Source organism: Hylobates moloch, unplaced genomic scaffold, assembly GCF_009828535.3.
Source record: "Hylobates moloch isolate HMO894 unplaced genomic scaffold, HMol_V3 SCAFFOLD_4, whole genome shotgun sequence".
Lineage (NCBI taxonomy): Eukaryota > Metazoa > Chordata > Mammalia > Primates > Hylobatidae > Hylobates > Hylobates moloch.
In genome coordinates, this window is record NW_026652279.1 from 69832521 (window position 1) to 69857453 (window position 24933).

The following is a 24933-nucleotide window of genomic DNA, read 5'->3' on the forward strand; positions in this document are numbered from 1 at the left end:
CTCACTCACTATCATGAGAACAACATGGGGGAAACTACCCCCATGATCCAAACACCTCCCTGTCTCCACACATGGGCATTACAATTCAAGATGAGATTTGAGTAGGGCAAGAGAGCCAAACCATATCATTTGGAGCTGACTTTCACTGGCTCATGAGAATCACTGGGCACATTTCTTCCTGACTCTGTGTTCAGTGACTTCATGAAGATAGCTTGAAATTGATCATGTTGGGAATATTTACACTATGGAAATTGGCAAACTTCACGAATCAGGGCTTTTCCTCTTTCTCCCCTAGCTGATTTTTTAAACATTTACCAGAACACCACTAGTCAAAACACTTTCATTTGGAATCTTTAAAAACATCTTTAAAAAATTTTAACATTAATATTTTTCTTTTGCTATTATATACATTTCAGGGCTGTTTCATCTATTGACGTTTGAGAAATCATTGTTATATCCTTTATGTTTCAAAGACGTCCCGCTATTAAAAATAAAGCCCATTAATTTCAATTTTTTCCCAACTTACTCCTGGATCTTCTTTGCTCTTTTTTAAAATTGCAATTTCAATGTGCAGTCTTGCCAGGAACTATCACATTGAAGTAGTTTGAGTGTTTGTCTGTAGGGAGGCTTTTTTTTTTTTAACAATAGAATTCCACTGAATGACCTGGAAATAAATGAACTGCAAGGACAGATCTATGGTAAATCATTCAGAGAAACTAGTGAGCCAGACTATTGGATAATCTCCAATTTTGCCACTATGGTTCATATATAAATTTAAGTATTTCCTATATGAGAATCCAAGAAGTATGAATTAAGGAGCCTTTCTGAACTAAGGGAAGAAACAAATTAATAAATTATCTGAAATCAGGATTACTTACTAGTACTTACTATATGGCCTATTGGCATATAAAAACAAAGTCAAGTTATCTGGGGGATAGCAATAGAAAGTTTTAATATTCTAAGCTTATAAGAGCTGATAGAAGATCTATCTCAGATGAGTTCCATGTCAGTGTATACACATACTGGTCAAATGCTTCTTAAAATTAACTTCTGTGCAAAGTAACTGTGTTTTCTTCTTCACATGAAATATAAACTGTGTCAAAGCCACAAGTTGGGGAACATACATATTTTCAAGATTGCATGTAGTTCCTCATCTACCTGAGTTCGTATTGAAATAATTTATAAACCAGTAAAAGAGGAAACACCTGAGCCATTTTTAGAAAACGACTAGTGATACCAACATCTTCCTGGCCACAGTTTCAGGAATTTCCATTGAAATAGTGTGATTCAGTTGGATGGAAGCCACAGAGGATGGAAATATAACAATATTAAATTTCATCTCCTTCAAAAAAGCTATCTATCTACAAGGTAAATAAAGATAATGCTGGCTGATTCAGTCTGCCACACCCTGAGTGAATGGGTCAAAGAAAGGCATCAAAAGAAACTATGGGGAGAAATGGAAGTCATTTCTAGGCCTACTGTCTGCTTGGAACCTTGGGAAAAACGCCAACATCCAGAAATGTGTGATTTGGCCAAGCATAAAATTAGGCACTGCTAAAGTTTATTATAGTAAAGACAGCAACATCAAATGGAATGAACAATGACATTTCTGATGAAAGAAGTTTCTTTTAGGACTGTTTGTTCCTTCCACTTCCTGTCAGGCTGTAAGATCTGGAAATGATAAGGAATTCAAAGCATCATCCATATCAGTTTCTAGCAGAATCCATATAAACTCCATTTGGCTATAAGTTTAAATTGAATAAACATATATTTTCTCCAAAAGAAGAAAGAAAGCAAGAAATTATTTGTCAATAAAAAAAGACAATGACAAAAGAGAAAGGAATGACAAAAGAAAAAATAAAACACTGAAACTTGTTTGATCAGGTAAAATGGAACCTGATATTTATGGTGGCTAATTAAAAAATAAGGTGAGTTCATCTACTGAAAGGAAAAAAAATAACCAGATTGTGTATCCAGACTGGGTAAAAACAATTTAATAATATTTTGCTTTTAAGAAAAATTCAATAAAATGACTCAGGCCCACAAACTTTAGGCAAACTTAAAGAAAGGAAAAATAATAAGGCTAACATTAGACAAGATGAATTTAATAAAATAAAGTAAATTTCACATAGAAAGATCAGACAATCATATATTTTTAAGTGCCCCCAAATCAAACACCATAACATACAAATAAGCATAAGATGGTTAAGTCCAATGGAAGATAGACAAATGTGATTATAGAGGGAGACTTTAGTGCATCTCTAGCAATCAGATACAATAACATAAGAATATGGAATGCTGAATATAATGCTGTATTATTAGTGTAGTATCCAGTATGTAATTTGCTGTTTGTCAAATGTACAGTGGAACTTATCACAAATTAAATGCATGTAAATCAAAAAAGAAAAGCTTAGTTAAGTTTGTCAATTATAAATCATGCTAGCTACATTTTCTAGACAAAATGTAATATTAAAACTATGCATCAACTGAAAATATTTAAACACAAAAACTCCAAATATTCCTGTTTGAAATATCTTCTTAAAAATATTTTTTTGAGTTGAAGAAGGACGCTTAATTGAATGATACACTATTTGGTTTGCACGATTAAGAGTGATTTATAATAATTCAAATGGACTATCTCTCTAACTATAATTATATGCTATTATTTAGTACATGAAGCAGAAAAAATATTGCTGAGGAAAAATTTTTAGATTCAAAATATTTTCTATTATTTTTAATACCATCTTCTATGTGATGATATATTGACTATTTTAAATAGTCAAGAAAATCAAATAAAAATCTATTCATATTAATAAGAATTAAGTAAATGAGATAGATAAAAGGAAAGTGAATAAAAATATGTGACCTTTCTGTAAACTAGCCAAAGTCAAAAGGAAATGTAATAACATGTTAGGAACCAAAATAAGTCTCGACGAACTTTTAAAAATAGAAACCATATAAAATATTTTCTCAGACTACAATGAAACTAGAAATCTATAAAAAGAGAAACTTTGTAAACTATACAAATTAAACAACATGCTCCTGAACAACCACTGGGTCAAGGAAGAAATTATGGTTAAATCAAAACAATTCTAGAAACAAACAAAAATTCAAACACAACATATCAAAATCTATGGGATATGGCAAAAGCACTGCTAAGAAGAAAGCTGATAGAATAAATGCCCACATAAAAAAGTAGAAAGATTTCAAATAGACAATTTAAAAATGCACTTTGAAGAACTAGAAATGCAAGAACAAACCAAACCCCAAATAAGTAGAAAGAAAGAAATAATAAGGATCAGAGCAGAATTAAAGTAGAGGCAAATGAAAAAATGCAAAGGATAAATGAAATGAAAAGTTTGTGTTTTGAAAAGATAATCAAAATAAATAAACCACTTGATGGATTAACCAAAAAATAAAAGAAGGCCCAAGCAAAATCAGATATGAAAAAAAGACGTTACGACTGATATCACAGATACATAAAGGATCATCAGATACTATTATGAACAACTATACATTAAAAATTAGAAAACCTAGAGGAAACAGATAAATTCCTGGACTCATACAACTGACCAAGATTGAATCAGGAAGAAATTAAAAATCTGAACAGATCAGTAACAAATAATATTTAATAAGTAATAAACAGTCTCCCAACAACAGAAGTACAGGACCTAATGGTTTCACTGCCAAATTCTATCAACTGTCAAAGAAGAACTAACTCCAATTCTCAAACTATTCCAAAAAATTGGAGAGGAGAAAATTCTACCTAACTTATTCCATGATGCCAGCATTATCCTGATACCAAAACCAGACAAGGGCACAACAAAAGAAAACCACAGGCCAATATACCTGATGCACATAGATACAGAAATTCTCAACAAAATACCAGCAAACCAAATCCAACAGCACATAAAAAAAAATACCACTATCAAATGGGATTTATCCCATGGATGCAAGAATGGTTCAATGCATGCAAATCAATAAACATGATACATCACATCAACAGAATGAAGTACAAAAACCATATGATGATCTCAATAGACATGGAAGAAGCATTTAATAAAATTTATCATCCCTTCCTGGTAAAAATTCTCAACAAACTAGGCATAGAAGTAACATACTTTAACATAATAAAGGTCAAACATAACAAACCCGCAGGTAACACCATGCTGAATGAAGAAAGACTGAAAGCCTTTCCCCTAATAACTAGAACAAGACAAGGATGACAACTTTCACTACTCCTATTTAGTATATTACTGGAAGTCCTAGCCAGAGCAATCAGGCAAGAGAAAGAAATAAAAGGCAATCAAATTGGAAAAGAAGTCAAATTGTCCCTCTTTGCTGACGATATGATCTTATATATTAAAAAAAACTAAAGATTCAACCAAAAAACTCTTAGACCTGATAAATTCAATAAAGTTGCAGAATACAAAATCAGCATACAAAAATCAGAATCATTTCTATATGCTAATTAATGTACTAATAAATCAAGAGGGCAATCCCATTTACAATAGCTGCAAATATAAAAAATACCTAGGAATAAATGTAACAAGGAAATAAAAGATTTCTAAAAGAAAAACTACAAAACACTGTTGAAATAAATTAAAAATGACACAAAGGGAAAGATACTCCATGCTCATGGATCAGTAGAGTTAATATCCTTCAAATGACCATACTGCCCCTTGTGATCCACAGATTCAGTGTAATCTCTATCAAAATACCAATGAGATTTTTTACAGAAATAGAAAAAATAATCCTAAAATTTGTGTGGAAACTAAAAGAGCCCAAATAGCCAAAGCAATCCTGAGCAAAAAGAACAAAGCTGGAGACACCACACTACTTGAAACTCAATATATTACAAGGCTATGGTAACTAAGATTACATGGTACTGGTGCAAAAACAGACACAGAGACCAATGGAATAGAATACAGAACCCAGAAATAAATCTACATATTTACACCCAACTGATTTTTGATGAGGGTTCCAAGAACATACATTGGGGAGAGTCTCTTCAATAAATGATCTAGGAAAACCAAATGTATACAGAAAATGAAACTAAATTCATATCTCTCACCATATACAAAAATCAACTCAAAGTGGATTAAAGACTTAAATGTAAGATTCAAAACAATAAAACTCTTAGAAGAAAACAGGGAAAACACTTCAGGACATTGGTTTAGGAAAAGATTATGGCTAAGTCTTCAAAAGCATAGACAACAGAAACAAAATTGGACTATATTAAACTAAAAATCTTCACAGCAAAGCAATAATCAGCAGAGTGAAGAGACAACCTGTTGAATGGGAGAAAATATTTGCAAACTAGTCATCTGACAAGGGACTAATATCTAGAACATACGATGAACTCAACAGAAAAAATAAAACAAATAATTCCATTAAAAAGTGGGCAAAGGACAAGGGGAATGTAAATCATAACCACAGTGAGTTATCATTTTACCCCAGTTAAAATGACTATTTTTAAAAAGACAAAAAATTACAGATGCTGGTAAGGAAACAGAGAAAGAGAACTTTTGTACACACTGACAGGAATGTGAATTAGTATAGCCACTATGGAAAACAGGATGGAGATTTCTCAAAAAACGAAAAATACACTCCAGCAACTCTACTACCAGATATTTATCCAAAGGAAATTAGCATATCAAAGCATACTTGTACTTAAATGTTTATTGCAGCATTATTCATAATAGCAAAGATATGGAATCAACCTAAGTGTTCATCAGTGGATGAACAGATAAAGAAAATGTGGGATTTATACGCAATGGAATACTATTTCCCAATAAAAAAGAATGAAATCATGTCATTTGCAGTCATATGGGTGGAACTGGCGGTCATTATGTTGAGTGAAATAAGCCAGACACAGAGACAAATTTGACATGTAAGTAAGAACTCCTATGTGTGAGCTAAAAATAGTTGATCTCATGAAAGTAATGAATGTGTGCGTTAAATGGGGAAAGAAAAGTGGTTAATGAGTACAAACATGCGGTTAGTTAGAAGGCATAAGTTCTAATGTTTGATAGCTGAGTATGGTAACTATAATTAGCAACAGTGTATTGCATATTTCATTTTCTTTTCTTTTTTTAAGTTCCAGGGTACACGTGCAGGATATGCAGATTTGTTATACGGGTAAACGTGTGCCATAATGGTTTGCTGCATTTATCAACCCATCGCCTAGGTATTAAGCCCAGCATACATTAGCTCTTTTCCCTAATGCATATTTCAAAGTAGTCAGAAGAATTTGAAATGTTTCCAACATATGGAAATGATAAATACCCAAGCTGATAGATGCTCTAAATATCCTGACTTGATAATTACATTGTATCCATGCAACAAAATGTTACATGTACACTCTATATATGTAAAGTATTATACATCAATTTGAAAATAAAAAATGGTATGAAACACAGGAAAATCCCAAATAAGAAATGCGTGGAACTCATAGGAAGTCAGTTATAAAACTTTATTGACAAACATGAAATATCTAAATTAATTGAGAGACACTGTATTTCCCTGTGGGAAATCCAGTCAGTCATTTCATATTAATCTATATTCAGACTGCTATTCTAATAAATATCTTAACTTTTTTGCTATCTCACAAAATTGCCCATGCTCACTAAGGAGGAACAAATAGGCAGGAATAAAGAAAATTTTGGAGAAGAGTGGTAAAAAAAATCCTTGCTCTACAAGTTGTTAACATATTATAAAATTTATAATAACTAAAAGTAACGTAGGGTTGCTGCAACAATCAAATAAGGGAGCAACTAAATAGAACTCATCACTTTAAACAGAAACACCCAGTAGATGGTAAAATTAATATTTCATAACGGTGGGGATAGAATGACTTTCAAAGACATGGCATTAGTATCAAAAGGTTGACGCTAGAAAAAAAGATTATGATAACAGCTCATCACACTTGATATATAAATATGAATTTCAGCTTGATCAAAAGTCTAAAATAAGGTAATCAAAATTAGAAGATACAAAGAAACGTCCAACAGATCTTTAGGTGGAAAGTTGTAAGCTTACTGTTGGTTTCATAAAACCAAAACCAAACCAAAGTAAAAAAGTTGAAATGTTAAACTACATAAAATTTAAAATTACATATCATCAATAATTTCCATGAAACAAGTTCAAAGACATCAACAGAGGGGGAAATTTGCAGCATACAACAGACAAAGCTTTGGAAAAATAAACATCTATAGTAATATGAGCACAAAGAACTGCCAGACAACTCAAAAAGGAGAAATTCAAATAACTATAAAAATAAGAAAAATACTGATATTCAAATTTCTAGATAATAAAATGGGAAATATACCAAAATCAAGAATTGAGATACATAATTTTGGCTATCAACTCAGCAAAACTTTTTAAAAAGCTAAGATATACTATTCAATTATACTCAATTTTTTTTGAGAATGCTGTTATACCATTTTAGAGAATTTTTTTTCCTTTTTGAGCAATGAGGTCTTGCTGTATTTCCCAGGCTGCCTCAGCACCTGGGCTCAAGCGTTACTCTCATTTCAGCCTCCCGAATAGCTTGGACCACAGGCATGCACCACCAAGCCTTGCTTTTATTTTATTCTTTAAAAAGTTTCATAAATATATTCATGTTTTCAACAATGAAGAAAATGTTATTAAAATAAAATCACATTTTTGTATGTCAGAAACACCTGCATGGTGAGAAATATGAAACAAAATACTTTTAAGTGTAAATATTGCAATTCATTATTACTTTAAATCTGACAATAAAAAGATAAAACACATATTAAAAATGAAATCAAAGGAGGATACAGTTTTTTTCTCTAATAACTTAGGGTCAAAGAGCAACAAAATCTATAGCTGGAAAATGACAGGACTGAGTTGTAATGTGGATTTGCGCGCCCAGTTTCACCATTTATCTGCTCTTGGCTATAAAACAAACCATCTCTGGGAATCACTTCCCTCTTCTGTAAAATGGGGATAATCCTCCTTGTCCACCCTTGAAGATAACGTGTAATAAAATCTCTGAATGAAACTGTAAAAATGATCAGTTTATTCTCAAGTTACTATGCTTGTACTCATGGAATTATATGTAGTTCTATATTATTCTTCTACCTACTCCATTGTTTGTATACCAGGCAGAAGCATTCCTTCTACTTTTCAGTTTGGAAGGTCTGACCTGACTTTTATATGCTTTAGAATTCGTTCACTGAGAAAACACTTCCCTACAGTAACACGAATTGTACATATTTTGTATCTTATGTCAAGTTAGATGCTTCTTCTGAGTAATGTTCCAATATATGACAATGGTTTTACTGTAACCTTTCTGAATATCACTGCAGAAGTGAAATTGTCTACTTACAATTTCACAATAGTACGATGCTTTCATATACTTTTTAAAAAGTGCATCAATTTGGACAAATTTTCCCCCCTTAGATCCTGAGGATAGAAATGATGTTCAATGAGATGTTGCATCTGCTTTTAGTGAGAGGGTAAATCTGGGAGAATATATGTAGAAAGGAAGTTTGCATAGAATTGAGCTAAATCTTGGTAAACTTCTTTAAGGTGAAAATGAAGTTTGTCGGGATTTTAATCCGTACACTTGAAGGCCCTTTCCAGGATTATGACTAAGATAAAATAAATAATATTTTCTCTCTTCTGATATCTTCTAAAATTGATGGTGGCTGAGTGAACTTAATCAGGAGAGAGAGGGGAAAGGAAAATTCACAGATAAATTTGAGAGAAAATGGTTTTTGGAGCATTTGAAATCCAGGTTCCTTTTCTCAAAACAGAAAGGCTCCAAATCATACAGTCTAGACTTCATTTAGGAAAGGTAAGAATAGAGAGCTCCATTGCTTTTATTTCAACCAGAATTATTAAGATTGAAGGGTCCTCCTTGGCTTGTCAAGCAGCTGGCGAGATTCTAAAGGACTGCTAAAAGATGCCTTGAGTTATTAGTGCTGTGTTGTGGTAGCTGCACTGGATAAAATGTAAACAGAATGTTGCAATGGGCACTTTCCAAATCTGCGACTTATTATTTCAAACATTATTTAATAAAAAGGCATGAAAATATGCAACTAACCTATTTACTTTTACGTGTACCATAAAACTGAGCTACCCTTGCTTGTAAGCATGTGCCAAATTAGTCTTTTTCTGATGTTACTTAGCTATTAACACACTGGTCAGGAAATTTGCTTCCTATGATAATTACAAAACAAAATCAAGCAGGAGCGGTGGCTCATGCCTGTAATCCCAGCAGTTTCGGGGGCCAAGGCAGGAGGACTGCTAGAAGCCAGGAATTTACAACTAGTCTACGCAATATAGTGAGTGACACACTGTCACCACAAGGAAAACAGAAAAATTAGCCTGGCATGATGGTGCAGGCCTGTAGTTCTAGCTGCAGCTGCTTGGGAGGTTGAGGTGGCAAGATCACTTGGCCCCCAAATTTCAAGGCTGCAGTGAGCTGTGATCATCCTACTACTGCACTCTAATCTGGATGACAAAACAAGACCATGTCTCAAAAAAAAAGAAGAAAGAGAGAAAGAGAGAAAGAGGGAAAGAAGGAAGGAAGAGAGGGAGGGAAGGAGGGAAGAAGGGAGGGAAAGAAAGAAAGAAGGAAGGAAGGAAAGAATGAAAGAAAGAAAGAAAGAAAGAAGGAAAACAAAGCCATGCTTTATATATTTTCCTAAATATCACAAATGACTTAAAAACAAAGTATTAAAGGATCAAAACATAATTATAAAATAAGGGCTTTTCATGTCTAGGTATTTGGATATAACGTCGACTATTTTAATGTATATACTGCTTTTTACTTCTATAAACGATCTATCGCCAATACGAAAGGAAAATATCTTGCGCCTCCAAAATCACTAAGGAAAACTCAAGTTGCAAGCTGCTTAGGGCAAACCTGCCTCCCATTCTATTCAAAGTTATCCCTCTGCTCACTGAGATAGCCTCCTTTGGAAAGGCTAATCAGAAATTCAAAGGAATGCAACTGTGTGTGTCTCACCTATCTGTGATCTGGAAGCTCCCTCCCGGCGAGTCTTCCTGCCCTTGCTTCTAGATGCCCCGCCTTTCTAGACTGAATCAACGTACTTCTCATATATATTGATTGATGTCTCATGTCTCCCTAAAATGTATAAAACCTAGCTGTGCCCCAACCACCTTGGGCACATGTCGTCAGGACTTCCTGAGTCTGTGTCACAGGTGCATTCTCAACCTTGGCAACATCAACTTTCTAAATTAATTGAGACCTGTTTCAGATATTCTGGGTTCACACAAACAAGATTTTACTCCACTAATTTTCACTATAAGTGTGCTACTACACTGATACTTATACTATAAGGTATAAGATGAGGAGATAATACAAAAAGAAAGGAAAGATTGAAGCTAAATTAGCGACAAAGAGTTTTGAATCCTAGATAAGCTAGAAAGTTAAGCCTCTGCAAAAGATGAGCACTTATTAATAACTCCAGATTTAATTCAGATATTTTTGTTCAATATTAGTTGACATTGTTTTGAAATAGATGAAAGTTTGATATAAGGAAAATGTAACCCTATATTCATTTAAAAAAAGAATAGAAATAACTATAGTAATGTCAATTTATATTGTATACAAAAAATAAAGGCAGTTTAACACTAAAGTGGGTTATTGAGTGAGGCTATATACTTTTCTTGATATTTTGTTATATAAGAGAAATAGCCATCTGTCTATACTTTTCTTGATATTTTGTTATATAAGAGAAATAGCCATCTGTCTTAAAGACTGTAGGTACAGAAGATTACATTAGGAAGCTTCTCTGGGGTTTTATTTTGTCTTTTAATTTTATGAAACAGTTTGAAAGAGAGAAATGCCATAGACAGTACCAATGAACCGAGAAAGACAATTTTGTGAGGTGATTTCTAGAAAATCACTCCTACTCAAGGGTAGTTGTAAAGTGTTACATAACATGGCTTGTTTACAGTTGCTCTTAACTCAGGCAACACAAGAGTCACAAAAGTTTCCCTTTGATGCTGTTTGTGCTGAGCACTACAGTTCATTCAGTCTGAAGACACGGAGACAGAAAAGACTCCATTTCTGCCTCCAGGTACTCACTAGCCTAACTGGAGAGAAGAGACATGCAAATAAATAAAATACAAACAGCATGGCGAATGCAGTATGGATATTTACAAAAGGATCATAGCTAGTTTAGAGGAGTGAATTACTTTTTAGCAAAGGAAGAAGTCTGGGAAGAAAAACAAATCCATGTAAATTTTGGCAAATGACTAAGAATTTGCCAGGTGGAAGGAAGGATATTCAGAGCTGAGAGAAGAAAGGAAAACCTATGTCAGAGAAGTGTGAGTAGTTCCCTGTTGCTGAGCGAAGCTAGTGGGCTGGCAAGGAAGGGTGGCTGGAAGTAAAGTTGGAGCAGAAATTCAGAGGAAGAAGGACTTGGAAGGATGAGCTACAGGGCTTGGCTTGTTCCCAGAATGACATGAGGAGCCACTAAAGGATTTTAAGCATGAGACAGAACTAATACCTAAAATTAATTTGGTTACGGTATGGGAAAAACGATGAACGAGGGCAAGGCTAGATTTAGGGAGATGAGTTTGGAAGGTATTGAAAGAGTCTAGGCTAAGCGTATTGAATAAGTAAGTAATGAATGATCAGGAAAGTATAGTATATTCGAGAGACCCATCTAAGAGTACACTGACTGCATTTGGCTGAGTCTGGAGAAAAACTTTAAAAAAGAAATTTGGAGAGTCTCTCTGATAGAATATGGACTATATGAGCCTTAAACATTTAGGGGAGAAAGATGAGTTTAATTATGAACCTGTTAACTGAGCATGGAAGTCATCCATCTGTCCATGTCGCCATCTTGAGGGCTTTTAGTTTAATAGGGAGGATTGGGCTAGATATGCAGAAGAGAGGGGAATTCACCCCAATGCCAGGATGTATCCTACTGGTGCTACTGAGCGCACTACTTGTACAAGCTCATGGCATTACATGACGTTGTATCAGATAGTGAGGGTTTTATTCTCCTTTCAATTTCCTTTCCCTTTGGATTAACCACTTCAAAGACTTCTAGCTTGGTGGAAATTTGTTCTTAATTTTTGCTCATCTACTTTTTACTTCAAGAGAATGTTAGCCTCAGGCTCAAGTCTTTTAGCTGACAATAAATACGTAATTAAAATGTAATAATAGCACTATGTTGTTTGCTAAGTTCTTTTTATCATTTCATCTTATTTGTGGCAGTAGTATCAATTTTCCATTAACAATATTGATAAGGATTTTGTTTTTATTTATTGCTATTTTAAAATATGATTCAATTTAAAGAAATGATATAAAGAAGAAATATTGTTGTGTGCAGGTATGAAAAAAAATCATGAAGGCAGTATGTATAAGGACTTGGATATATCAAAAGGGGACTATTATTGGGTAAGGCTGGAACTGAGAGTCACCTTCACATTTGGACAAACTAGGATTCATCATCTCATTTGGAGTTGCTGAAATTATAGTAGCTGATGAAATTTTTTTATAAGAAAGTCTAGGAAAGATTCCCAGCTCTCACTGATGGGCTTAAATGAGTCCGCTAATTGTCTAAAATTATCTGCAAATATTTGTATCTATGTGCATTTTTCCCTTGGGGAGAAATGACATAGTTTGTTTTTATTTTCATTTTTTCCCGTTTTTGTTTTGAGACTCTCAAAGGGATCTTTGACCAAAACATAAAATGGAAGTTAATGAACAAGAGAGCTAAGAATGGGCAATAGAAGAGAATCACCAAACGAATGGAGAAGTAAAAATCAAAGATATAATAAGGGGACCAAGAGAGTGCTGTCAGAGACTTCACAGGAAAGACAAATGTCTCTGAGCCTCAGGAAAAATAAGGCATGAATGATTAATGGTTAGCTTTGTCCAATGTTACTGAGTTGTTCGGTGAGCTGAGGTTTCAGTGATCAGTAGCTTCTGATTTAATAATATGGTGACTATTGCCAAAGTCGTTTCATGGGATGGTGGGTGGGAGTGGAATCCTGCCTGTGGTGGGAGAGGAGTTAATGGGAGTGGAGGAGCTGGTGACAGGAAATAAAAATTAGGTTTTTTTTTTTTTTTTGAGGGAAGATAGCTGAGAAAAGATCAAATGGGACTCTAGCTATGGCCGGTGGAGTTGGGGTCAGGGTCATGAGAGCTTTGCTGTTTTTCTGCTGGTTTTATGGATGGATGGGAGTGATATAATCTTAATACCTTTAAATAATGAAGTCATGAAATACAGAAGAGCCTCAAGTTGCAGGTGGTTAAAAGAATTGTTTATGAAGCAAAATTCAGATTGGAGTGGGGGCAGTTGTGGGACCCAGAGCAGAGAGGGTGGTCAGCTTGACAATAGGCTTAGAGGAAAGCAGAGGAGCTGAGCAGATAGACATACAGGAGTTGGAACTGGTGAGGGAGATTCATTCCTGAGAACCTCTGAAGTCCCGGTGAAGAACTGTCCTGAGACTAAAGGGGGAGGGGGCAGAGACAGTGTTAGTTTGGAGCAGGTGGGAAACTGGAGGGAGTGGCAACCAATGGTAAGAAAGATTTGATGAGAGTCTGACGATGCAAATGACTTTAAGACCTGAGACTTTATGATGCCATCAACTGCAGTTGTTGATACAACTATCCCAAGCACACTTAGCTTTAGGAATGTAGGATGCTGGCCAAAGGACGGATCCAAATCTGGGAGTTTCTGGGAAATGGCACTGTCCCTGTTCCTCATCCTGCTAGTTCCCTCTCTTACTAGCACCAGGCATGCCATCCCCTACCACTTATTAAAGGATTTGTTCCCACAGTAGTCCTTTTTGTCCCCCCATCAACTTTGCCTTCTGTGTAGTTTATCCTCATTGGTCTACTTCCGACATTAATAACTCCCATTTTAAAAACAAGTCTCCATTGCCTACTCCAGCTACTTTTAATCTTCTTTTTGAAACTTTTTCAGAGTTGTGTTATACATAGTATTAATTTCCTCATCACCCATTCTTTATTTCCTTTTATATTTTAAACTACTTTTTTTTTTTTCAGATTCATGTGTCAAGTTTTATTTACGGTTCTGAATAGCTAATCTATGTGCACATGATTCAAAGGTATTAAAGTACATAAAAATAGAGTTTATCTTCCTTCCATCATTTTACCCTACCATCCATTTTCCTTCCTTGTAGGAAACTACTATTGTCTACTGTTTTTAAAATATATTTTCATATAAAGGCTCATATTTCTTTGTTCTGTAATAAATGATAGCATTTCAAACATACTGCATTGCAACTTTTCCTGCTAGCTTAGCAGACTTTGCAGATCTTTTAATTTTAACATATGGAAAGCTGCCTAATAATTTTAACACCCGGATAGTATTCCATTGAATGTATGTACAGTAGTTCTTAGTTATCTATTAGGCATAAGCCCAAGACCCCCCAGTGAATGCCTGAAGCCATGAATAACTCCAAACTCTCTATATATACACTATGTTTTTCCCTATCCATACATACCTATGATAAACTTTAATTCATAAATTAGGCACAGTAAGAGATTACCAATAACTAATAACAAAGAACAATTATAACAATACTCAGAATGACATGCAATTTAAAACATGATTTTTGTATGTCTGAAGTTTTCCATTTAACATTTTTAAACTGCGGTTGACTGCCGGTAACTGAAACTAGGGAAAGTGAAACTGAATAAGGAGGGACTACTATATATAGATTATTTGGCTTGTTTTCTATGTATACGTATTTATGTTGTTTTCAATTGTTTTCTTCTGTACAAAACTGCAAAGAGTAACTGTGAACATCTATTATTATTTTACTTAAGTGCAAGCATATCTGTAAGATATATTCCTAGAACTGGAATCACTAGGTCACCAATGTATGTTCAATTCTTAAAGATCAATCTTGTCACCACCATTTTGACTGAAATAGCTTTTATGAAGGTAATGTAAAATTCCAAGGTAATTCTTTGCCTTTACATAATTTTGTACTTTAGCAACATTGGACATAGCTGATCAGCACTTCCTTTTTTCTTAAAAAAAATACTTTCTTCTTTTGGCTTCCATGATATCACACCCTTCTGGATTTTTCCCTATTCCACTAACTGCTCCTTCTCAGTTTCCTTTTATGGCTCCTACCCTCTTCAATATCCATATTTTGGACTGCTCTAGAACTCTTTTTTCAGCTTGATCCTTTAAATACATTCTCCCCTGAAATTATTTCATAAAATCCCGTTCTTCTAAATGCCATTTATATAATGATGACTCACACATTCTTATCTCCAACTCTGGCTTTTTCCTTGAGCTCTGTCCCATCTACCCCTGTTATGCCTGCACCTGGATATCTAGTAAGCTGCTCAAAATCTTAACTGTTCCTTAGTCTTCTCATATCAGTTGGTGACAACTGCATTTTTTCCTGTTGCTCTGGTCATAAATCTAGACATGAGCCTCGATTCCTTTCCTACCAACACCAACCATATCTAATCTATCATCAAGTCTTGTCATCTTTGCCTCTAAATACATCCAGAATTCACACACTTCTCACCATGTCTACAATACATCCTGGTTAAAGACTAGGCTGGCAAACACTAGTGACTGCCTGACAGCCTTCTTGCTTCCCCTCTTGTCTTCCAACAGAAACTCTCCACAGAATAGCAAGAAGTTATTGGTGAAACAGTTTCCTGCTGAAATGCTTTCACGTCTTCCCACTGTACATAGAAGAAAATAGGAACTCTGTACCCTGGGATGAATGGACACATATTACTTCTGAGAGAAGGAAATAACACAAAGAAATTGGAGAGATTACGAAATTCATAGTTTCCCCTTTTTCATACTCATTGATGTAATTTTTGCCTATTTATTTTCATTTCTAGGCTCTAAAATATGTCTCTTTTGTTCCTTTTCAAGCGGAAGGATCATGTCTGTTTCAGATGTCAATTTTGAGTTTTCCTACTGCACTTCAAGGGTTCTTCACTTTTAGATCAGAAATTAGTATTTCTTCTCTGTCTAATTTAAGGCTGAGGGAATGGAAAAGTAAGGTTTCCACTTACAGGGCATGGGAACTGTGGTTCTAGGTTGGATCACTACGTATGTTTCCCTAGGGGTTTCTGGACCTGGCCACTGAAAGATCAATAGTGCTTTCAGCTAACAACCAGAAGGCAACACACAGCATCTTGGTTACTCTGCCTCAAACAGCATCCCGTCCACCTTTCATATTGGAAAAAAAAGAGAATGCTGCCATGGTTTTGCAAATATCGCTATGTCCATGTTGTTTTACATTATCCATTTATTACTAATGTACTAAAGAGTGCCCTTCAAACATCCTTAAAATGATTTCAGTAAAAGTTAATCAAATTCAAAAAAGACCACATTTGCTAGATAAGAAAATTTAAACTATCACTCCTTTTATTTCTGATTAAGAAGTAAGTTGGCCGGGCGCTGTGGCTCACGCCTGTAATCCCAACACTTTGGGAGGCCAAAGCAGGCAGATCACGAGGTCAGGAGATCAAGACCATCCTGGCCAACATGGTAAAACCTCGTCTCTATTAAAAATACAAATTAGCTGGGTGTGATGGCACGTGCCTGTAGTCCCAGCTACTCAGGAGGCTGAGGCAGGAGAATCGTTTGAACCAGGGAGTCAGAGGTTGCAGTGAGCCGAGATTGTGCAACTGCACTCCAGCCTGGCAACAGAGAGACACCATCTCAAAAAAAAAAAAAAAAAGTAAGTCATAATTATTTTGAAAGTCTTTGGGAAAAATATGCACCCAACTTTAAATAAAAACAAAATATTTTCTAAGAAAAGTATGTGTATAATTTTAATTAATAGCTTTATAATAGTCTTTATAAGAACAATAAAAACTTATTATAACTAGTTAAGTAATACATTCATTTTTAAAAAGTGAACAAGTTGACTTTACGAATGTGCTGTTGCTCAATCCCACCCATTTATATAATAAAATTTGGCTAATGAGGCAAGATGGCAGAAAGTGCATTTTCTTTAAAGTCCTCATTTCAACAAATAAGTTATTTGTATGCTGTTGAAAGGGAACAACCCCTTAATATAACTTAAGCTCATTAGCTCTGTAATAAGCCCACTTGGATGAAGCGTGAATAAATGATTCATACTAACTGAAAGACGTGTGGAAAAATACACTGAACTTCGTTGGATTAAAAATTAGTAAAATAAGTTATTTTCATAGGAAATCCTAAGTTAATAGCAGGCAAGTGGAAAATTTGTTCTAGAAACATCTGAGTTTGTTCCTTCATTGAACCACCTCTCCCAAAGCTTAGAAAACCCCTTTTGATTGGAAACAGTGAATACATACTCTCATTCTCAAGACTGACTTTGAAACAAAGATTAGAATGGGGTGGGGGGAAGCAAGAACGACTCTTTCCTTAGGGAAGGCGCGAAATGGTGATGCTTGGACCTGTTTATGAGTTTGGGGAGGGGAAAATAGAGAGGAGGAAGAGGAAGAGACTGCAAGCCCAGAGGCGACGGCAGCCTTCCTCCGGTTTGCTTCTGCTGTGGATACCCTCACTTTATCAGCGAAATGTAGCCCAGACTCCATTCCACCTCTCACAAGAAACACACAGACAAATGGGGCACAGCAAACTTAAGCATCATTATACTGTTGATCATCAAATCAAATTTCAAAGACTTGTATGTAAATAGAACTGGAGCGAAACCCGTTTTAAAATTTGTACTGTTTTCCTGTTTTTTTTTTTTCTCTCTTTTTTTTTTGGCATAGCACATCCACTAAAATTTAATCAAATTGCAATAATTATACATCTGTTCCAGAATATGGGGGAGAAGTTAATGCCACCTGCTTATGTCATCTTAAATATTCACCTAACAAATCATCTTAACTATATTACCATCGTCAAGGTGCCTGGGAAGTAATTAACGTGCAGGAAAAACAAAATCTACTCCTTAAGTCTTCTTCCAAAGTGCCTGTCCTTAGGAAAGGCTCTCTCATCCAGGGCCCCATCAGTGGCCACCTCTTTCATGCAAACTGAAATAACCTCAACATCACATCCAGCATTGGAACCTCCCCAAATGCCCATCTCCGTTTGCATTTTTTCTCCTCATCCCTGAGCTCTCCCAGCCCCTTTAGGGGCAGGACCCCTGAGGATGAACCCTCATTCTGCCGGCCTCTCGGATCCCCTTTTCTCTTTTGCTTGATTGCCCCTCCAAACAGGAAGGCGCCAACAACCCTATCTTGAGTCAGACCTGCGGCAACTGGGCAAGCTGCAGCCGCGAGGTAGAAGCTCTCTCTGACCCTTTTACCTTAATGGTTCGTACTCGCGGGAAATTAAGTTGGAAAACTGCAAGCGATTTCCGATCTACAGCTTCTTCCAGCTCCTCAAATTTATCTTACCGTCCCCCCCGCGAATCCTCCCAAGATCCCACCGAGAGATGGTTTCGAAGACTCTCCCCTCCTTCCACTGCTGGATTCTGGCCCGTGCCCCGTCTCTCTCCGCCCCAGCGGCTCCCCGAGGTAGGAGCGCCCGGAGCCTGCGCCCTAAGTGGGGTCTCGCCGGCTTGGACCGCCACTCCTCGCCCTTGGGCCGGGGTCGGACCCCTCCCTTCCTCCCAGCCTTGACCACTATCTCCGCCTAGCACCACGGAACTTCGCCCCCAGGGAGCAGAGGTTGTGGGCAGAAAACGGAAAGGGCAATTCTTGAATTCCTGCGCTGTTAGATCAAAGTAGTGTGGGAAAGGACTTGGCGCCGGCTTCCCAGCGTTTCCGCCGAGAGCAGGCGCTGTCCAGCCTCCCACTCCCCACGTCCCCACGCCCCTTCCCCACCTGCGCGCCAGCTGCGGGCGTGACGCGCACTCCTGGGCTCAGCGCTGATCCGCACACTCACCCCTGGCGCTCCCTGCAGCAGTCGGAGCTGGCAAGGTGGCGCCCCCAGCCCCGGGGTGCGAGAGGGCAGGGGCGACCCCCCGGGGCGGGAGGACAGCGGCGCCTGTCGCCAGCTTTCGGGGGCCGCAGCGCTGACTGCGCGCTGGGGAAGTCTTGCGCCGCCCTTGCGGGTCCGGGGCGCCTGCGGGCGGGCGGACGTCCGAGGCTCTCCAGCACGCCTAGCACCCCTCTCCTCTTGCCTTCCTCGCTTCCTTCCTTCAACACCCCTCTCTCCCTTTCTCTCTTGCTTCTGTCACTTTTTCGCCTACCTGCCTCTTCTCTCCTCCGTCTCCTCCCTCCCCTTTCACTGATGCGTGGAGAAGGGCGGGGGAGAAAAAAGTCCTGTCTCTTTAACTTGAGTGATACCTTCGAGATGATCTGTTCATGGAATCTGAAAAATGACGTGAATTACTTTTCCGAAAACATTTAAAATAAGCTGATTTTTGCCTCACATTTTTTCATCTTTGCGTCTTCTTCTCAGTGACTCTTTTTACACAGGTGGGTGGCTAGCAATGAGAGAGGTCAGATAAAGAAAGCAAAACGGTAATTATAGGTAGCGGACTTAGGAAGTGGGATGGTGAACAGCCATTGGGTGGGCCCAGGGATTAATTTACCCATAATTTCATAAAGAATGCATTTTCTGAAAAAAAAAGTGGTGTTGGAGCATGAGAAGGAAGATAGGCAAAGTAATAGGGTCAGGATTTATTCACAATTTTATTCTCAGGCATCCCTGGTGGTTCATCCAGGAGATGCCTTAGCATATGTTTGTAGTGCTTTGACCTGGAGAAAATACGTGACCTTTTCCGTTCCTGGCCTTAAATCGTTTTCGACTAATGTTTGGTAGCCTGCAAAGAGTCGAGTTAGCCTGCCAGGAATTCCCCAAACCTGCTTTAAAAGACCTTAGAAACCTGAATGCTTCTTGGAAGGTGGCAATTTTTTCACCACTGAAACAGGTCTCCAATGCTGAGAAAGGTGGGATAGATTTTTATTTATTTATTTTTTATTTATTTATTTATTTATTTATTTATTTATTTATTTATTTATTTATTTATTTATTTATTTTGTACAGAGCACCGCCTTTGTAGTCCACAGATGCACCTTCCCAAGACTGAGTTTTACTCTGAGCCTGACTGTCTTAGATTCATATTCCCAGAAAGGAGCTACTGTTAATGAGAGATCCTTTCTGTTCTCCCATTTCCCAACACTAAGTTGATCTTAGATGAGTCTTTCTTATAGACCAAGCCTGTGCTTTCCAGCCCACCTTCCTTCCATTGGTGAAGTCATCCATGATATTCTTCTGGTATCATATATTTAAATGAGATAGCGTATATAAAACACTAAACATAATGCTTGGCATTTAGTACTCAGAAATATTAGCAGAATTATGGGTAATGACGTCAGATTATCATTAGCATTTATTTTATGTTTTAATTCTCTAACGTAATTTTTTAGCCTCAATTTCCTATGCCATGACTTGCACAGTTCTTGTCTTTGTCCCTTATAAATATATGACAGCATGTTTATGGCTACTCTTAGCAGAGTACAGTGAAAATAATTTCAGAGGAAGTCCAGATTTATAACTTTCATAATAGGACACAGTAATTTGTCTAGAAGATATGATATTGACAGCCTTGACTTTACACTTGTAACTGAAAGTAATTTGTGACAAATCTTGTAGATGACAGCCATAAAGTCCAAAGTTATATTTCCTCAACAAGCAGATTAAGAATATCTCCACTTTAATACACAGAGTTTCTGCAGTGATAGTCCAAACAGCAAGTTGTCCATAGGAACCAACCTGCAATTTGGAGAGCCGAAGACCTCAGCTTTAAGGTGTTTCCGGATGACATATTTGGACTTACACAGTTGGAGTTTACAATTTAATGATCTATCTTGGGAGTAGTTATGTTAAGTGAAAGTGTGGAAAATACCCCATCTGTGATGCAAAAGGAATATACAGTTTCAGATGCTTCCGCTATTGCTACTGCAGCAAACAAATTGGTTAGGTATCAGTGATGAAAATGCACCTTGCGTGCTGCAACAGGACATTGTGCCCTAGAGGTATTCCATTTGCTATTCAGTGCACAGATACTTAACCTGGCAGGCAGGACACAGTCACAGCACTCAGCAAGGGTTTCTCTGAGTAGTCGATGCCATAGAATTAACACTGTAGGCTGCTTCTTTAGATAGACTACATTTTAGAGGCCTCGCTCTCGGTGAGAAAGAGGCCAGAATCTCAGTTAGTTTTTAAGTTCACTGCTTTTAAGTTGTTTAAAGTGAATTAAAGTTCAGACCAGTTCTTTCTGAATGCTTAGGAGAAAGATCCTGAAAATATTGGTGCTTTTAAGGTCTTGTTTATTTTTAATCTTAGATATGCAGAATGAGGGACATGTCTTAATAGGCAACACACTAATTGTCTGTTCTTTGAGCTTTTGGCAGAAAGAATATTTTATTAAGGACAAATTGCACTAATTTGGTGATATCGATCTCAATTTAAGACGAAGTTGAATCTCTTGTTCTTTTCAATTAAGCTGACTGTGAACTGTAAAAAACAGCCACAAAGTGCAAAATTAAGGGAAAAAAATCCAAGAAGTTGTAAAAGGATGTAAGTAGTGTAGACATAGCTAGTACTAATAGTGCAGGCCTAAATAACATAACCCTTAATCGTTTATGTTTTTCTTGAGTTATTTGGTTAACTGAGGAAGACTAACTTCATTTCATATGTCTTATAAGATATACTGACTCATCCCATGACATCAAAAGGTCAATTTTTAGGTGCATTATTTTAAGTACCTTTTAACTGTATTTTGAAAAAAATACTGCAGAGTAAAATAAAAATTCGCAATGCAAATAAAAGCAATCAAATAAGCAACTGTTTCCTGGCTTATGGGAAAAACGTTTTAGTTTTTTTAATCATTATTCAGATGACTGTATGCAGTCATTAAATTCATCAGGTAATTGCTTAGTTCTCCTTTTGGAAGGAAGTCAAATAGAAAGATGTGAGAATGTTAAATAAATATAATTATAATTTAATATTTCCATAATATGTAGGTGAAGACTGGGTTGGAAATAACCTGTTATAAAATAATGTTTATTTGCTTGTAAATAGAAAATATCCCTAGGCTATTCTCTAGGAAATATTATCATATCTAAAGCACTGACCAAAAACTGGGTCTATAGTTTAAATTCATTTTTTATAGAAATATTTTTTTAATTTTTAAAATTTTTATTTTTTTTCTTCAACTCTTATTTTAAGTTCTGGGGTACATGTGCAGGCTGTGCAGGTTTGTTACACAGGTAAACATGTGCCATGGTGGTTTGCTGCACAGATCAACCCGTTGCCTACATATTAAGCCCAACATCTATTGGCTATTCTTCCTGATGCTCTTCCTTCCCCTGCATACCCCCCAAAAACGACAGGCCCCAGTGTGTGTTGTTCTCCCACATGTGTCCATGTGTTCTCGTCATTCAGCTCCCACTTATAAGTGGGAACATTCAGTATTTGGTTTTCTGTTCTTGCGTTAGTTTGCTGAGGACAACAGCTTCCAGCTCCATTCATGTCCCTGCAGAGGACATAATGTTGTTCCTTTTTATGGTTGTGTAGTGTTCCATGATATATATGTACCACATTTTTTTATCCAGTCTGTAATTGCTAGGCATTTGGGTTGATTCCAGGTCTTTGCTATTGTGAATACGGCTTCACTGAACATATGTGTGCATCTATCTACATAATAAAATGATTGCTAGGTCAAATGGTATTACTGCTTCTAGGTCTTGAGGAATCACCACAGTCTTCCACAATGGTTGAACTAATTTACACTCTCACCAACAATGTAAACACATTCATTTTTCTTTACAACCTTGCCAGCATCTGTTATTTCTTGACTTTTTAATAATTGCCATTCTGACTGGTAGGAGATGGTATCTCATTGTGGTTTTGATTTGCATTTCCCTAATGATCAGTGATGTTAAAAATCATTGACATTCTCATTCTAGTTAGCTAAATTATGAGTTATTTTCCAGACATATGCAATATGTCTGGAATGCGACAGATAGTGAAGGAGACGAGTGAATGAGAAGGTTCCAGGTTGGTCACTATGCAACAATCTTGCCTTAGGCTGTAGTTAGCTCATCTCTAATATTGGGTGGGTGAGTAGTGAACAAAATGAACAGAAGCGTCAAAATGATTTCTTATCTGTTGCCACAGTGTTCCTTAGCTCCACAACGAAAAGAATTGTAGCACAATGTTTTGTACATGATAATGAGTGATATGGCTGGGCAAAAATGTTGAAGACTATGTGATTTGCATCTACTATGATAGAAAAATACCAGTTGATCAAATTTACTTTAAACAGATACTAATGACACTAAACTACTACATAATCAAACTCTCCAGCTAAAAACCGAATATCTCAAGAGATGTCAATGTCAGTATATCCATGCTTCTTGAAAATTTTAATGTTATTCTCAGTTATAGTTGTATTTTACCTGGAGCCATTGTTTGTATTAGTCTTAATACTTTCAATACCATTTCATAATTTCTCACTTATCCTGTATTTGGTAAGGCAATAAGAAAACTTTAGTTATATCTCTGCATTCCTAATAAATCTGGTCATAAATGTCACAAAGGACCCTTGCAGTAGACTTGAATTAAATTGGCTGTTAATTTCATCTAACCATTAACCTGCTTGATGACTTAAAAAGGTATTAAATTTATTTCAATTTCAACTTCCTAAAATTTAATATGAGAATAAGGCAATTCTATCTATCCCCAGAAGTTACCTTGAGTATACCAGAATGTAGTATATGGACTTTCGTAAGAAGGGTAATGTATTACACAATATAAGACCAAATTTATGTGATGAATCTAGCAATAAAATCAAAACAAAACCATCAGGCTTTTGTTGGGATATCAACAAACACTTGATGGAATATCTTAGGATCTACTAATCTTTGGGTTAAAATTGTCCTGTCAACACAAAGCAAATTTTAAAGGGAAAATATTTCATAGAAATGTAAATTGCAACTATAAACCTTCAGGACAACCAGATAGGGTGACTTGTATGCATTTCTACCAGTGACTACTCCACCAATTGTAGTACCCTATGATAACATTCAAAAAAGTTGTACATATATATAAGGTAAACAGGTTTTTCCCTCTTCTCTTCACAATTGCTACTGGTCATTTCTATGTAGTTGTATAGATAATACCAAAACAAAATAAAGATGCATTTGAAAAATCAGGATAAAACCCATACTGGATAATTGCCAGTTCTTCATAGTATATGTAAAATAGTATAATTAATGTCTACTCTTGGAGTTTTACTAGAACAAAAGAGTAGACCCTGAGTGTTTGACATGGAACCAAATTATCCCAAAACATTAGCATTTAGGAGACTGTTTAATATGTGTCCTTGATGGAGAAAAATTATGATTATTTAGAAAATACTATTTGTTACATCTTTATATGTATTCTTCTGGTGAATATGAAATGAGACTAACTAACAGCTTGCTAAAGCTGTTGATGTATTATTATTGCTTAATTAAATGCAATACTTGAAGGGTTTTAATACAGTTTGTTCAAAGCTCATTGCCAATTCTTTAACCATTTAAAATTCCTTTATCATAATAGCACAAAATTGGAAACAGCCCAATCCAGCTGTAGATTAACATGAATATGCTCCACTGTTACAACTGCAGTTCTACTAAGATCACCTGAGGAAGTAGAACGTTTCTTTGAAATAGAGTTTACATATAAGTCTTAGTTTTCAAAGGGAGAAAAGTTTTCAATATTTTTAAATTATAAAATTTTGCTTATATGATCTTGAAAAGTGCATATTTATATGTGTAATTGCATTAGTGAGTTTGTTTTAAAGTATGTCTTAATCTTGCTTTGGGAAGCAGACTCTCCCAAACATTTAATTATTTTTTCCATACGATGCCTCACACTGTGCCTATCTTATTCCTTTATCATTTATCATACTTTATTATATTTTCTCTCTTTGTGTATGTTTGTGCATGTCTTTTTTCCTCCAGAG

General features: G+C 36.2%; 1 protein-coding gene across 3 annotated transcripts in view; it reads right to left on the minus strand.

Annotated features, from left to right (window-relative positions):
- HTR1F (5-hydroxytryptamine receptor 1F) overlaps positions 1-18995 on the minus strand; it is a 187239-nt gene extending 168244 nt beyond the window's left edge. Inside the window, exon 1 of one of the 3 annotated variants that reach the window (XM_032150388.2) lies at positions 18858-18995. The gene's annotated coding sequence lies outside the window, so the exon portion shown is untranslated. Of the gene's footprint in view, positions 1-18367 lie in introns of all 3 variants that reach the window. The other 2 variants (XM_032150390.2, XM_032150389.2) reach the window with 2 other exon arrangements.
- Between the last annotated feature and the right edge of the window lie 5938 nt (positions 18996-24933).